This window comes from Gallus gallus, chromosome 16 (assembly GCF_016699485.2).
Source record: "Gallus gallus isolate bGalGal1 chromosome 16, bGalGal1.mat.broiler.GRCg7b, whole genome shotgun sequence".
NCBI lineage: Eukaryota > Metazoa > Chordata > Aves > Galliformes > Phasianidae > Gallus > Gallus gallus.
Genome location: NC_052547.1, coordinates 1,140,119 through 1,152,618, shown reverse-complemented (window position 1 = coordinate 1,152,618; position 12,500 = coordinate 1,140,119).

The window sequence follows — 12,500 nt, the reverse complement described above, 5'->3', positions numbered from 1 at the left end:
GGGCAGCGCCGACGCCTCGCTCACAACGAAATGGGTACGCCTGCGGCTCGCGGGGCCGCTCGGCCGTCACACAGCTGGATTCGGTCGGGCGAGCCCTGGGGCACCGACAGGGCGGGCGGACAGACGAGTCGGCACGGCGAGGCCACGCGCCCCGAAGCCGCCGCCGCCGCCGCCCTCGGCCCAAGCGGGCGAGCGCCTCACCTCGCGAACGACGGGAAGCGAACTGGAGAGGAGGCCGCCCGTGCCTGAACACCGGACGCCGCCGCGGCTTCCCTGGGACAGGGAGCGCGGAGCGCCGGCCCGCCGGGGGCCCTCTCCGACGCGACCCGAGTGGCCTCATCGATCGGTGGGAGAAAGGGGGTGGGGGGGAGGAGAAAGGAAGGAGGGAGAAGGCGCGAGCCCTTCCCCCAGGCGCGGCGGAAAGACCGCACGCGCACGTGCAGGTGGGTGTGCGTGGGCAACGTCCGACGAGAGGTGCTCGCCCGTGCCTGAACACCGGCCCGCCCCACGCCACCCCGAACGAGCCGGGGAGCGGGATAGAGCCGGCCCGCCGGGAAGCCTCCCCGACGCGCCCGAGGAGCGCCACGAATCGGCCGGGGCTCCCGCGTGCGGGTGAGAATGCGGTGCGAAAGGAGGACGAGGCGACGCCGCCACGACCTACGACCTCCGGGTCCCCCTCTTCCATCGCGGCGGGACCCGCCGGGGACGCCCCCGGCCATCCTACGTTCGGGTGCCGGCAGACCGGCCCGTGCCCTTCTCGTCTCTCTCTCCCTCTCTCTCTCGCCTTCGCCCTGGCGGCGCGGGAGCCGGCTTGCCTCTTGCCTCTCTCTCGCCTTCTCCGGCTTTTTTTCGCTGCTCGCCTGCAAAACCGCCTTAGCCCAGGACAGAGCTGCGGGATGAGGAGCGACGGACAAACCGAAGCGACCGGACCGATCGAACGAACCGATGCCCGAGAAAGCCGCCGCCGCCGCCGCCGATCCCCTCTCTAGGCGGCCGGCCGGTCAACCCTGCTCGCGAGCGCCCGCTCACCGCCACTACCGGAGCCGAGTCCTCACTCGCTCCTACAGACGAACATATAAGGCATCCGAAAAAAACGTTCTAGTCCCATAGGCGCCGACTACCGGCAGCGGCTCCGACGGCAGCCGAGGTTTACCTCGACGTAACTGGAGGTACAAAATTACAGCGACGCCTCTGGCAGCTCCGGAGCTGTAGCGCCCCCCCCCACAGCCAGAGCGGCCAAGACAATCCGAAACGGGGTAGACCTGGACGCGGATCGCAAGCCGCCCCGGCAGCGACCTCTAGCCGCCGCCGCGGAGAGCGCGAGACGGTAGCACCCGGGTAGACCGTTCCGCCGTTTCCGAGACGCCCCGGCAGCGACCCCTAGCCGCCGCCGCCGCGGAGAGACCGAGCCGGACGGTGCCCGCCGGGACCAGGTAGACCGTTCCGCCGTGCCCCAGCCGCCCCGGCAGCGACCCCTAGCCGCCGCCGCGGAGCGACCGAGCCGGACGGGGACCGCCGGAGCCGGGTAGACCGTGCCGCCGTTTCCGAGCCGCCCCGGCAGCGACCCCTAGCCGCTGCCGCCGCGGAGAGACCGAGCCGGACGAAACCTGCCGGGGCAAGGTAGACCGTCCCGCCGTTTCCGAGACGCCCCGGCAGCGACCCTCTAGCCTCCTCCGCGGAGCGACCAAGTCGGACGGGGCCCGCCGGAGCCGGGTAGACCGTCCCGCCGTTTCCCAGCCGCCCCGGCAGCGACCTCTAGCCGCCGCCGCGGAGCGACCGAGCCGGACGCAGCCTGCCGGGGCCGGGTAGACCGTTCCGCCGTTTCCGAGCCGACACGGCAGCGACCTCTAGCCGCCGCCGCGGAGCGACCGAGCCGGACGAAGCCTGCCGGGGCAAGGTAGACCGTCCCGCCGTTTCCGAGACGCCCCGGCAGCGACCCCTAGCCTCCTCCGCGGAGCGACCGAGGCGGACGGGGCCCGCCGGACCCGGGTAGACCGTTCCGCCGTGCCCCAGCCACCCCGGCAGCGACCCCTAGCAGCCGCCACGGCAGCGACCGAGGCGGACGCAGCCCGCCGGAGCCGGGTAGACCGTTCCGCCGTGCCCCAGCCGCCACGGCAGCGACCTCCAGCCACCTCCGCGAAGCGACCGAGTCGGACGGGGCCGGGACCACCGGTCCGGCGAGCCCGAGCCGCTCCTGCCACGGTCCCCAGCCGCCGCCGCCGAACGACCGTGTCGCTCGGCGCCCGCAGGGGCCGGGCCGACCGGTCCGGCGACCGGGAGCGGCTCCCGCAGCAACCTCCAGCCGCCGCCGCGAAGCGACCAAGTCCGTCCTGGCCGGGTAGACGTGGCCGGCGTACCCGACATTTACGCGGCAGCGACCTCTAGCGGCCACAACAGGTGAAGCGGCTCGGAACCCTCCGGGGCGGGGTAGACCGTTCCGCCGTGACCCAGCCGCCCCGGCAGCGACCCTCTAGCCGCCGCCGCGGAGCGACCGAGCCGGACGAAGCCTGCCGGAGCCCGGTAGACCGTCCCGCCGCTTCCGAGACGCCCCGGCAGCGACCCCTAGACGCCGCCGCGGAGAGACCGAGCCGGACGGGGACCGCCGGAGCCGGGTAGACCGTCCCGCCGTTTCCGAACCGCCCCGGCAGCGACCCCTAGCCTCCTCCGCGGAGCGACCGAGGCGGACGAAGCCTGCCGGACCCGGGTAGACCGTCCCGCCGTGCCCCAGCCGCCCCGGCAGCGACCTCTAGCCGCCGCCGCGAAGCGACCGAGCCGGACGCAGCCTGCCGGGGCCCGGTAGACCGTTCTGCCGTTTCCGAGTCGACACGGCAGCGACCTCTAGACGCCGCCGCGGAGCGACCGAGCCGGACGGGGCCCGCCGGGGCCGGGTAGACCTTTCCGCCGTGCCCCAGCCGCCCCGGCAGCGACCTCTAGCAGCCGCCGCGGAGCGACCGAGCCGGACGGGGCCCGCCGGGGCCGGGTAGACCTTTCCGCCGTGCCCCAGCAGCCCGGCAGCGACCCCTAGCAGCCGCCGCGGAGCGACCGAGGCGGACGGGGCCCGCCGGGGCCGGGTAGACCTTTCCGCCGTGCCCCAGCCGCCCCGGCAGCGACCTCTAGCTGCCGCCGCGGAGCGACCGAGCCGGACGCAGCCTGCCGGGGCAAGGTAGACCGTCCCGCCGTGCCCCAGCCGCCACGGCAGCGACCTCCAGCTACCTCCGCGAAGCGACCGAGTCGGACGGGGCCTGGCCGACCGATCCGGCGAACGTGAGACGGTCTTACACGAGTCTCCACCCATTGCCGCGGAACGGCCGAGTGGCCCGTGCCCGTCGGGCCGGGACCACCGGTCCGGCGAACCCGAGCCGATCCTGCCACGGTACCCAGCCGCCGCCGCCGAACGACCGTGTCGCTCGGCGCCCGCAGGGGCCGGGCCGACCGGTCCGGCGACCGGGAGCGGCTCCCGCAGCAACCTCCAGCCGCCGCCGCTTCGAAGCGACCAAGTCCGTCCTGGCCGGGTAGACGTGGCCGGCGTACCCGACATTTACGCGGCAGCGACCTCTAGCGGCCACAACAGGTGAAGCGGCTCGGAACCCTCCGGGGCCGGGTAGACCGTTCCGCCGTGACCCAGCCGCCCCGGCAGCGACCTCTAGCCGCCGCCGCGGAGCGACCGAGCCGGAGGAAGTCTGCCGGGGCCTGGTAGACCGTTCCGCCGTTTTCGAGCCTCCCCGGCAGAGACATCGAGCTGCCGCCGCGGAGTGTGCGAGTCGGTCGGGGCCAAGTAGACCGTGTAGGAGTACACGAGACGCCCCGGCAGCGATCTCCAGCTGCGGCTGCCATGAGACTGATTTTTTTCGGGGCCTGCAAGGGCCGGGCCGACCGGTCCGGAGGGTCCGAGCCGGTCCTGCGTAGGCCTCCAGCCACGGCTGCAGTGTGACCGAGTCCTGTTGGGGCATGCAGGGGCCGGGCCGACCGGTCCGGCGAGCCCGAGCCGGTCCTGCAGAGGCCTGCAGCCGCACCTGCAGTGAGACCTAGTCCTGTGGGGGCACACAGGGGCCGGGCTGACCGTTCCAGAGAGCCGGAGCCAGTCCAGCAGAGGCCTCCAGCCACTGCTGCAGTTTGACCGAGTCCTGTTGGGGCACGCAAAGGCCAGGCTGACCGGTCTGGCAAGCCCGAGCCGGTCTTGCAGAGGCCTCCAGCTGCGGCTTTAGTGTGACAGAGCGTTGTGGGGGTCCCCAGGGGCCGGTCCGACCGGTCTGGCGAGCCCGAGACGGTCCTGCAGAGGGCACCAGCTGCGGTTTTAGTGTGCCCGAGTGCTGTGCGGGCCCGCAGGGGCCGATCAGACCGGTCCGGCGATGGGGACCAACTCCTTCAGCATGCTCCAGCCACAGCTGCGGAGGTGGCCGAGTCCGGTGGGGGCACGCAGGGGTCAGGGTGACCGGTAAGGAAAGCCTGAGCCAGTCCTGTACAGGCCACCAGCCGAACCGGCAGTGAGACCGAGTCCTGCGGGGCACACAGGGGCTGGGCCGACTGGTACGGCGAGCCCGAGCCGGTCCTGCACAGGCCTCCAGCCACTACTGCTGTGTGACCGAGTCGGGTGGGGGCACGCAGGGGCCGGGCTGACCGTTCCGGAGAGCCCGAGCCGGTCCTGCAGAGGCCTGCAGCCGCACCTGCAATGAAACCGAGTCCTGTGGGGCACGCAGGGGCTGGGCCGACCGGTCTGGCAAGCCCGAGCCGGTCCTGCAGAGGCCTCCAGCTGCGGCTTTAGTGTGACCAAGTGTAGTGGGGGTCCCCAGGGGCCGGTCCTGACCGGTCTGGCGAGCCCGAGCCGGTCGTGCAGAGGGAGCCAGCTGCGGCTTTAGTGTGACCGAGTGCTGTGCGGGCCCGCACGGGCCGGTCTGAGCGGTCCGGCGACCGGGACCGGCTCCTTCAGCATGCTCCAGCCGCAGCTGCGGAGGTGGCCGAGTCGGGTGGGGGCACGCAGGGGCCGGGCTGACCGTTCCGGAGAGCCCGAGCCGGTCCTGCAGAGGCCTGCAGCCGCACCTGCAATGAAACCGAGTCCTGTGGGGCACGCAGGGGCTGGGCCGACCGGTCTGGCAAGCCCGAGCCGGTCCTGCAGAGGCCTCCAGCTGCGGCTTTAGTGTGACCAAGTGTTGTGGGGGTCCCCAGGGGCCGGTCTGACCGGTCTGGCGAGCCCGGGCCGGTCGTGCAGAGGGAGCCAGCTGCGGCTTTAGTGTGACCGAGTGCTGTGCGGGCCCGCACGGGCCGGTCTGACCGGTCCGGCGACCAGGACCGGCTCCTTCAGCATGCTCCAGCCACAGCTGCGGAGGAGGCCGAGTCCGGTGGAGGCACGCAGGGCTCCGGGTGACCAGTCCGGCGAGCCTGAGCTAGTCCTGTACAGGCCACCAGCCGCACCTGCAGTGAGACCGAGTCCTGTGGGGCACACAGGGGCCGGGCCGACAGTTCCGGAGAGCCCGAGCCGGTCCTGCAGAGGCCTCCAGCTGCGGCTTTAGTGTGACCAAGTGTTGTGGGGGTCCCCAGGGGCCGGTCCGACCGGTCTGGCGAGCCCGAGCCGGTCCTGCAGAGGGCGCCAGCTGCGGCTTTAGTGTGACCGAGTGCTGTGCGGGCCCGCAGGGGCCGGTCCGAGCGGTCCGGCGACCGGGACCGGCTCCTTCAGCATGCTCCAGCCGCAGCTGCGGAGGAGGCCGAGTCCGGTGGAGGCACGCAGGGCTCCGGGTGACCAGTCCGGCGAGCCTGAGCTAGTCCTGTACAGGCCACCAGCCGCACCTGCAGTGAGACCGAGTCCTGTGGGGCACACAGGGGCCGGGCCGACAGTTCCGGAGAGCCCGAGCCGGTCCTGCAGAGGCCTCCAGCTGCGGCTTTAGTGTGACCAAGTGTTGTGGGGGTCCCCAGGGGCCGGTCCGACCGGTCTGGCGAGCCCGAGCCGGTCCTGCAGAGGGCGCCAGCTGCGGCTTTAGTGTGACCGAGTGCTGTGCGGGCCCGCAGGGGCCGGTCCGAGCGGTCCGGCGACCGGGACCAGCTCCTTCAGCATGCTCCAGCCGCAGCTGCGGAGGAGGCCGAGTCGGGTGGGGGCACGCAGGGGCCGGGCTGACCGTTCCGGAGAGCCCGAGCCGGTCCTGCAGAGGCCTGCAGCCGCACCTGCAATGAAACCGAGTCCTGTGGGGCACGCAGGGGCTGGGCCGACCGGTCTGGCAAGCCCGAGCCGGTCCTGCAGAGGCCTCCAGCTGCGGCTTTAGTGTGACCAAGTGTAGTGGGGGTCCCCAGGGGCCGGTCTGACCGGTCTGGCGAGCCCGAGCCGGTCGTGCAGAGGGAGCCAGCTGCGGCTTTAGTGTGACCGAGTGCTGTGCGGGCCCGCACGGGCCGGTCTGAGCGGTCCGGCGACCGGGACCGGCTCCTTCAGCATGCTCCAGCCGCAGCTGCGGAGGTGGCCGAGTCGGGTGGGGGCACGCAGGGGCCGGGCTGACCGTTCCGGAGAGCCCGAGCCGGTCCTGCAGAGGCCTGCAGCCGCACCTGCAATGAAACCGAGTCCTGTGGGGCACGCAGGGGCTGGGCCCGACCGGTCTGGCAAGCCCGAGCCGGTCCTGCAGAGGCCTCCAGCTGCGGCTTTAGTGTGACCAAGTGTTGTGGGGGTCCCCAGGGGCCGGTTCTGACCGGTCTGGCGAGCCCGGGCCGGTCGTGCAGAGGGAGCCAGCTGCGGCTTTAGTGTGACCGAGTGCTGTGCGGGCCCGCACGGGCCGGTCTGACCGGTCCGGCGACCAGGACCGGCTCCTTCAGCATGCTCCAGCCACAGCTGCGGAGGAGGCCGAGTCCGGTGGAGGCACGCAGGGCTCCGGGTGACCAGTCCGGCGAGCCTGAGCTAGTCCTGTACAGGCCACCAGCCGCACCTGCAGTGAGACCGAGTCCTGTGGGGCACACAGGGGCCGGGCCGACAGTTCCGGAGAGCCCGAGCCGGTCCTGCAGAGGCCTCCAGCTGCGGCTTTAGTGTGACCAAGTGTTGTGGGGGTCCCCAGGGGCCGGTCCGACCGGTCTGGCGAGCCCGAGCCGGTCCTGCAGAGGGCGCCAGCTGCGGCTTTACTGTGACCGAGTGCTGTGCGGGCCCGCAGGGGCCGGTTCCGAGCGGTCCGGCGACCGGGACCGGCTCCTTCAGCATGCTCCAGCCGCAGCTGCGGAGGAGGCCGAGTCCGGGTGGAGGCACGCAGGGCTCCGGGTGACCAGTCCGGCGAGCCTGAGCTAGTCCTGTACAGGCCACCAGCCGCACCTGCAGTGAGACCGAGTCCTGTGGGGCACACAGGGGCCGGGCCGACAGTTCCGGAGAGCCCGAGCCGGTCCTGCAGAGGCCTCCAGCTGCGGCTTTAGTGTGACCAAGTGTTGTGGGGGTCCCCAGGGGCCGGTCCGACCGGTCTGGCGAGCCCGAGCCGGTCCTGCAGAGGGCGCCAGCTGCGGCTTTAGTGTGACCGAGTGCTGTGCGGGCCCGCAGGGGCCGGTCCGAGCGGTCCGGCGACCGGGACCGGCTCCTTCAGCATGCTCCAGCCGCAGCTGCGGAGGATGGCCGAGTCGGGTGGGGGCACGCAGGGGCCGGGCTGACCGTTCCGGAGGGCCCGAGCCGGTCCTGCAGAGGCCACCAGCCGCACCTGCAGTGAAACCGAGTCCTGTGGGGCACACAGGGGCCGGGCCGACAGTTCCGGAGAGCCCGAGCCGGTCCTGCAGAGGCCTCCAGCTGCGGCTTTAGTGTGACCAAGTGTTGTGGGGGTCCCCAGGGGCCGGTCTGACCGGTCTGGCGTGCCCGAGCCGGTCGTGCAGAGGGAGCCAGCTGCGGCTTTAGTGTGACCGAGTGCTGTGCGGGCCGGCACGGGCCGGTCTGACCGGTCCGGCGACCAGGACCGGCTCCTTCAGCATGCTCCAGCCACAGCTGCGGAGGAGGCCAAGTCCGGTGGGGGCACGCAGGGGTCCGGGTGACCAGTCCGGCGAGCCTGAGCTGGTCCTGTACAGGCCACCAGCCGCACCTGCAGTGAGACCGAGTCCTGTTTGGGCACGCAGGGGCCGGGCTGACCGTTCCGGAGAGCCCGAGCCGGTCCTGCAGAGGCCTCCAGCTGCGGCTTTAGTGTGAGCAAGTGTTGTGGGGGTCCCCAGGGGCCGGTCCGACCGGTCTGGCGAGCCCGAGCCGGTCGTGCAGAGGGCGCCAGCTGCGGCTTTAGTGTGACCGAGTGCTGTGCGGGCCCGCAGGGGCCGGTCCGAGCGGTCCGGCGACCGGGACCGGCTCCTTCAGCATGCTCCAGCCGCAGCTGCGGAGGTGGCCGAGTCGGGTGGGGGCACGCAGGGGCCGGGCTGACCGTTCCGGAGAGCCCGAGCCGGTCCTGCAGAGGCCTCCAGCCGCACCTGCAATGAAACCGAGTCCTGTGGGGCACGCAGGGGCTGGGCCGACCGGTCTGGCAAGCCCGAGCCGGTCCTGCAGAGGCCTCCAGCTGCGGCTTTAGTGTGACCAAGTGTAGTGGGGGTCCCCAGGGGCCGGTCTGACCGGTCTGGCGTGCCCGAGCCGGTCGTGCAGAGGGAGCCAGCTGCGGCTTTAGTGTGACCGAGTGCTGTGCGGGCCCGCACGGGCCGGTCTGAGCGGTCCGGCGACCGGGACCGGCTCCTTCAGCATGCTCCAGCCACAGCTGCGGAGGAGGCCGAGTCCGGTGGGGGCACGCAGGGGTCCGGGTGACCAGTCCGGCGAGCCTGAGCTGGTCCTGTACAGGCCACCAGCCGCACCTGCAGTGAGACCGAGTCCTGTGGGGCACACAGGGGCCAGGCCGACCATTCCGGAGGGCCCGAGCCGGTCCTGCAGAGGCCACCAGCCGCACCTGCAGTGAGACCGAGTCCTGTGGGGCTCACAGGGGCCGGGCCGACAGTTCCGGAGAGCCCGAGCCGGTCCTGCAGAGGCCTCCAGCTGCGGCTTTAGTGTGACCAAGTGTAGTGGGGGTCCCCAGGGGCCGGTCCGACCGGTCTGGCGAGCCCGAGCCGGTCCTGCAGAGGGCGCCAGCTGCGGCTTTAGTGTGACCGAGTGCTGTTCGGGCCCGCAGGGGCCGGTCTCCGAGCGGTCCGGCGACCGGGGACCGGCTCCTTCAGCATGCTCCAGCCGCAGCTGCGGAGGAGGCCGAGTCGGGTGGGGGCACGCAGGGGCTGGGCTGACCGTTCCGGAGAGCCCGAGCCGGTCCTGCAGAGGCCCTGCAGCCGCACCTGCAATGAAACCGAGTCCTGTGGGGCACGCAGGGGCTGGGCCCGACCGGTCTGGCAAGCCCGAGCCGGTCCTGCAGAGGCCTCCAGCTGCGGCTTTAGTGTGACCAAGTGTAGTGGGGGTCCCCAGGGGCCGGTCTGACCGGTCTGGCGAGCCCAAGCCGGTCGTGCAGAGGGAGCCCGCTGCGGCTTTAGTGTGGACCGAGTGCTGTGCGGGCCCGCACGGGCCGGTCTGAGCGGTCCGGCGACCGGGACCGGCTCCTTCAGCATGCTCCAGCCACAGCTGCGGAGGAGGCCGAGTCGGGTGGGGGCACGCAGGGGCCGGGCTGACCGTTCCGGAGAGCCCGAGCCGGTCCTGCAGAGGCCTGCAGCCGCACCTGCAATGAAATCGAGTCCTGTGGGGCACGCAGGGGCTGGGCCGACCGGTCTGGCAAGCCCGAGCCGGTCCTGCAGAGGCCTCCAGCTGCGGCTTTAGTGTGACCAAGTGTAGTGGGGGTCCCCAGGGGCCGGTCTGACCGGTCTGGCGAGCCCGAGCCGGTCGTGCAGAGGGAGCCCGCTGCGGCTTTAGTGTGACCGAGTGCTGTGCGGGCCCGCACGGGCCGGTCTGAGCGGTCCGGCGACCGGGACCGGCTCCTTCAGCATGCTCCAGCCACAGCTGCGGAGGAGGCCGAGTCCGGTGGGGGCACGCAGGGGTCCGGGAGACCAGTCCGGCGAGCCTGAGCTGGTCCTGTACAGGCCACCAGCCGCACCTGCAGTGAGACCGAGTCCTGTGGGGCACGCAGGGGCCGGGCCGACAGTTCCGGAGAGCCCGAGCCGGTCCTGTAGAGGCCTCCAGCTGCGGCTTTAGTGTGACCAAGTGTTGTGGGGGTCCCCAGGGGCCGGTCTGACCGGTCTGGCGTGCCCGAGCCGGTCGTGCAGAGGGAGCCAGCTGCGGCTTTAGTGTGACCGAGTTGCTGTACGGGCCCGCACGGGCCGGTCTGAGCGGTCCGGCGACCAGGACCGGCTCCTTAAGCATGCTCCAGCCACAGCTGCGGAGGAGGCCGAGTCCGGTGGGGGCACGCAGGGGTCCGGGTGACCAGTCCGGCGAGCCTGAGCTGGTCCTGTACAGGCCACCAGCCGCACCTGCTGTGTGACCGAGTCCTGTTTGGGCACGCAGGGGCCGGGCTGACCGTTCCGGAGAGCCGAGCCGGTCCTGCAGAGGGCGCCAGCTGCGGCTTTAGTGTGACCGAGTGCTGTGCGGGCCCGTAGGGGCCGTTCCGACCGGTCCGGCGACCGGGACCGGCTCCTTCAGCATGCTCCAGCCGCAGCTGCGGAGGTGGCCGAGTCGGGTGGGGGCACGCAGGGGCCGGGCTGACCGTTCCGGAGGGCCCGAGCCAGTCCTGCAGAGGCCTGCAGCTGCACCTGCAATGAAACCGAGACCTGTGGGGCACACAGGGGCTGGGCCGACCGGTACGGCGAGCCCAAGCCGGTCCTGCAGAGGCCTCCAGCCACGGCTGCTGTGTGACCGAGTCCTGTTTGGGCACGCAGGGGCCGGGCTGACCGTTCCGGAGAGCCGGAGCCGGTCCTGCAGAGGCCTCCAGCTGCAGCTTTAGTGTGACCGAGTGCTGTGCGGGCCCGCAGGGGCCGGTGCGAGCGGTCCGGTGACCGGGATCGGCTCCTTCAGCATGCTCCAGCCGCAGCTGCGGAGGTGGCCGAGTCGGGTGGGGGCACGCAGGGGTTGGGTTGACCGGTCCAGCAAGCCTGAGACGGGCCTGTACAGGCCTCCAGCCGCACCTGTAGTGAGACCGAGTCCTGTGGAGGCACGCAGGGGCCGGGGCCGACCGGTCCGCTGACCCAGAGTCGGTCCTGTACAGTCCACCAGCCACACCTGCAGTGACACCGAGTCCTGTGGGAGCACACAGGGGCCGGGCTGACCATTCCGGAGAGCCGGAGCCGGTCCAGCAGCGGCCTCCAGCCGCACCTGCAGTGTGACCGAGTCCTTTTGGGGCACTCAGGGGCCGGGCCGACCGTTCCGGAGGGCCCGAGCCGGTCCTGCAGAGGCCTCCAGCCACTGCTGCTGTGTGACCGAGTCCTTTTTGGGCACGCAGGGGCCGGGCCGACCGTTCCGGAGAGCCCGAGCCGGTCCTGCAGAGGCCTCCAGCCGCGGCTGCAGTGAGACCGAGTCCTGTGCGTGCACGGAGCGGCCGGGCCGACCGGTCCGGCGACCGGGAGCGGCTCCCGCAGAGGCCTCCAGCCGCCGCCGCGGAGCGACCAAGTCCGTCCTGGCCGGGTAGACGTGGCCTGCCAGCCCGGAGAGGGCCGGGCCAGCGACCTCTAGCGGTCTCCGCCGTGTGAACGGCTCGGAGCCCTCTGGGGCCGGGTAGACCGTTCCGCTGCTTTCGAGCCGCTCGGCAGCGACTTCTTACGGCAGCGTTCGTCTCGTGTTTGCTTCTTTGTTTATTTCTCTGTCCCTCAGTGTGCCCGTTCGTTTGCCGGTTTGAACGTTTTGGTTTCGTTTCCTTTTCGCTCGGGGGCTAGGTAACTCTTTAGGCGGTTTCAAGCTGGGTCTTTGAAACCCCATTCGCGTGCGGCTCGCTCGCGCGCCACATCAACGCCGGGACACCTTAGCCAGGGCGCCGCGTAACCCCCCCCCTCCCCCGGTCCCCCTCCACCCGACCGGCGGACACGGCCCCGACCTCCCGAGGAGGTGCGCAGGCGCGGGCGTGTGGGCGGGGGCTCCGCCCACAAGGGGGCCGGGCGGGCGGGAAAGTACGGCCGGTTCGCATGCGGGGCGGTCGCTCGTGTCGGCGCGGGAACGCAAAATAATGGCGGGAAGACGGTAGCAGAGGTAGGCCGGGGGGGAGACGGCGTCGTCACGTCCACGGGGGTGGTGGTGGTGGTGGTGGTCGGCGGCGGCGGCGGCAGGGGCGGCGGGCGGCGGCGGCGGGGGGCGGGGGGCCGGGGCCGCGGGCCGCCTGGGACTCGTCTGTTCGACTCGTCCGGTCCACCGGGCTCGCAGCGAGCCTCTCTCTCCCGGCCGGCAGGAGGGCGGAGAGGCAGCCTAGCCTCGCCTCGCCTCGCCTCGCCTCCCACGGCCGCGTCCGAGAGTCCGAGCCGTGGAGGTCCGACCGCCGGCGCGGGGAGGGGACCCTCTGCTCCCCGGCGGGGCGCTACAGAGGGCGAAGGGAAGAAGAGCGAGCGACGAACGTACGGGCGACGTAGCAAACGTAATACGGTGGCACCGTCCCGCACCCCCCGTGCCCCCGGTAGAAAAAAAAAAAAGAAACGGAAAC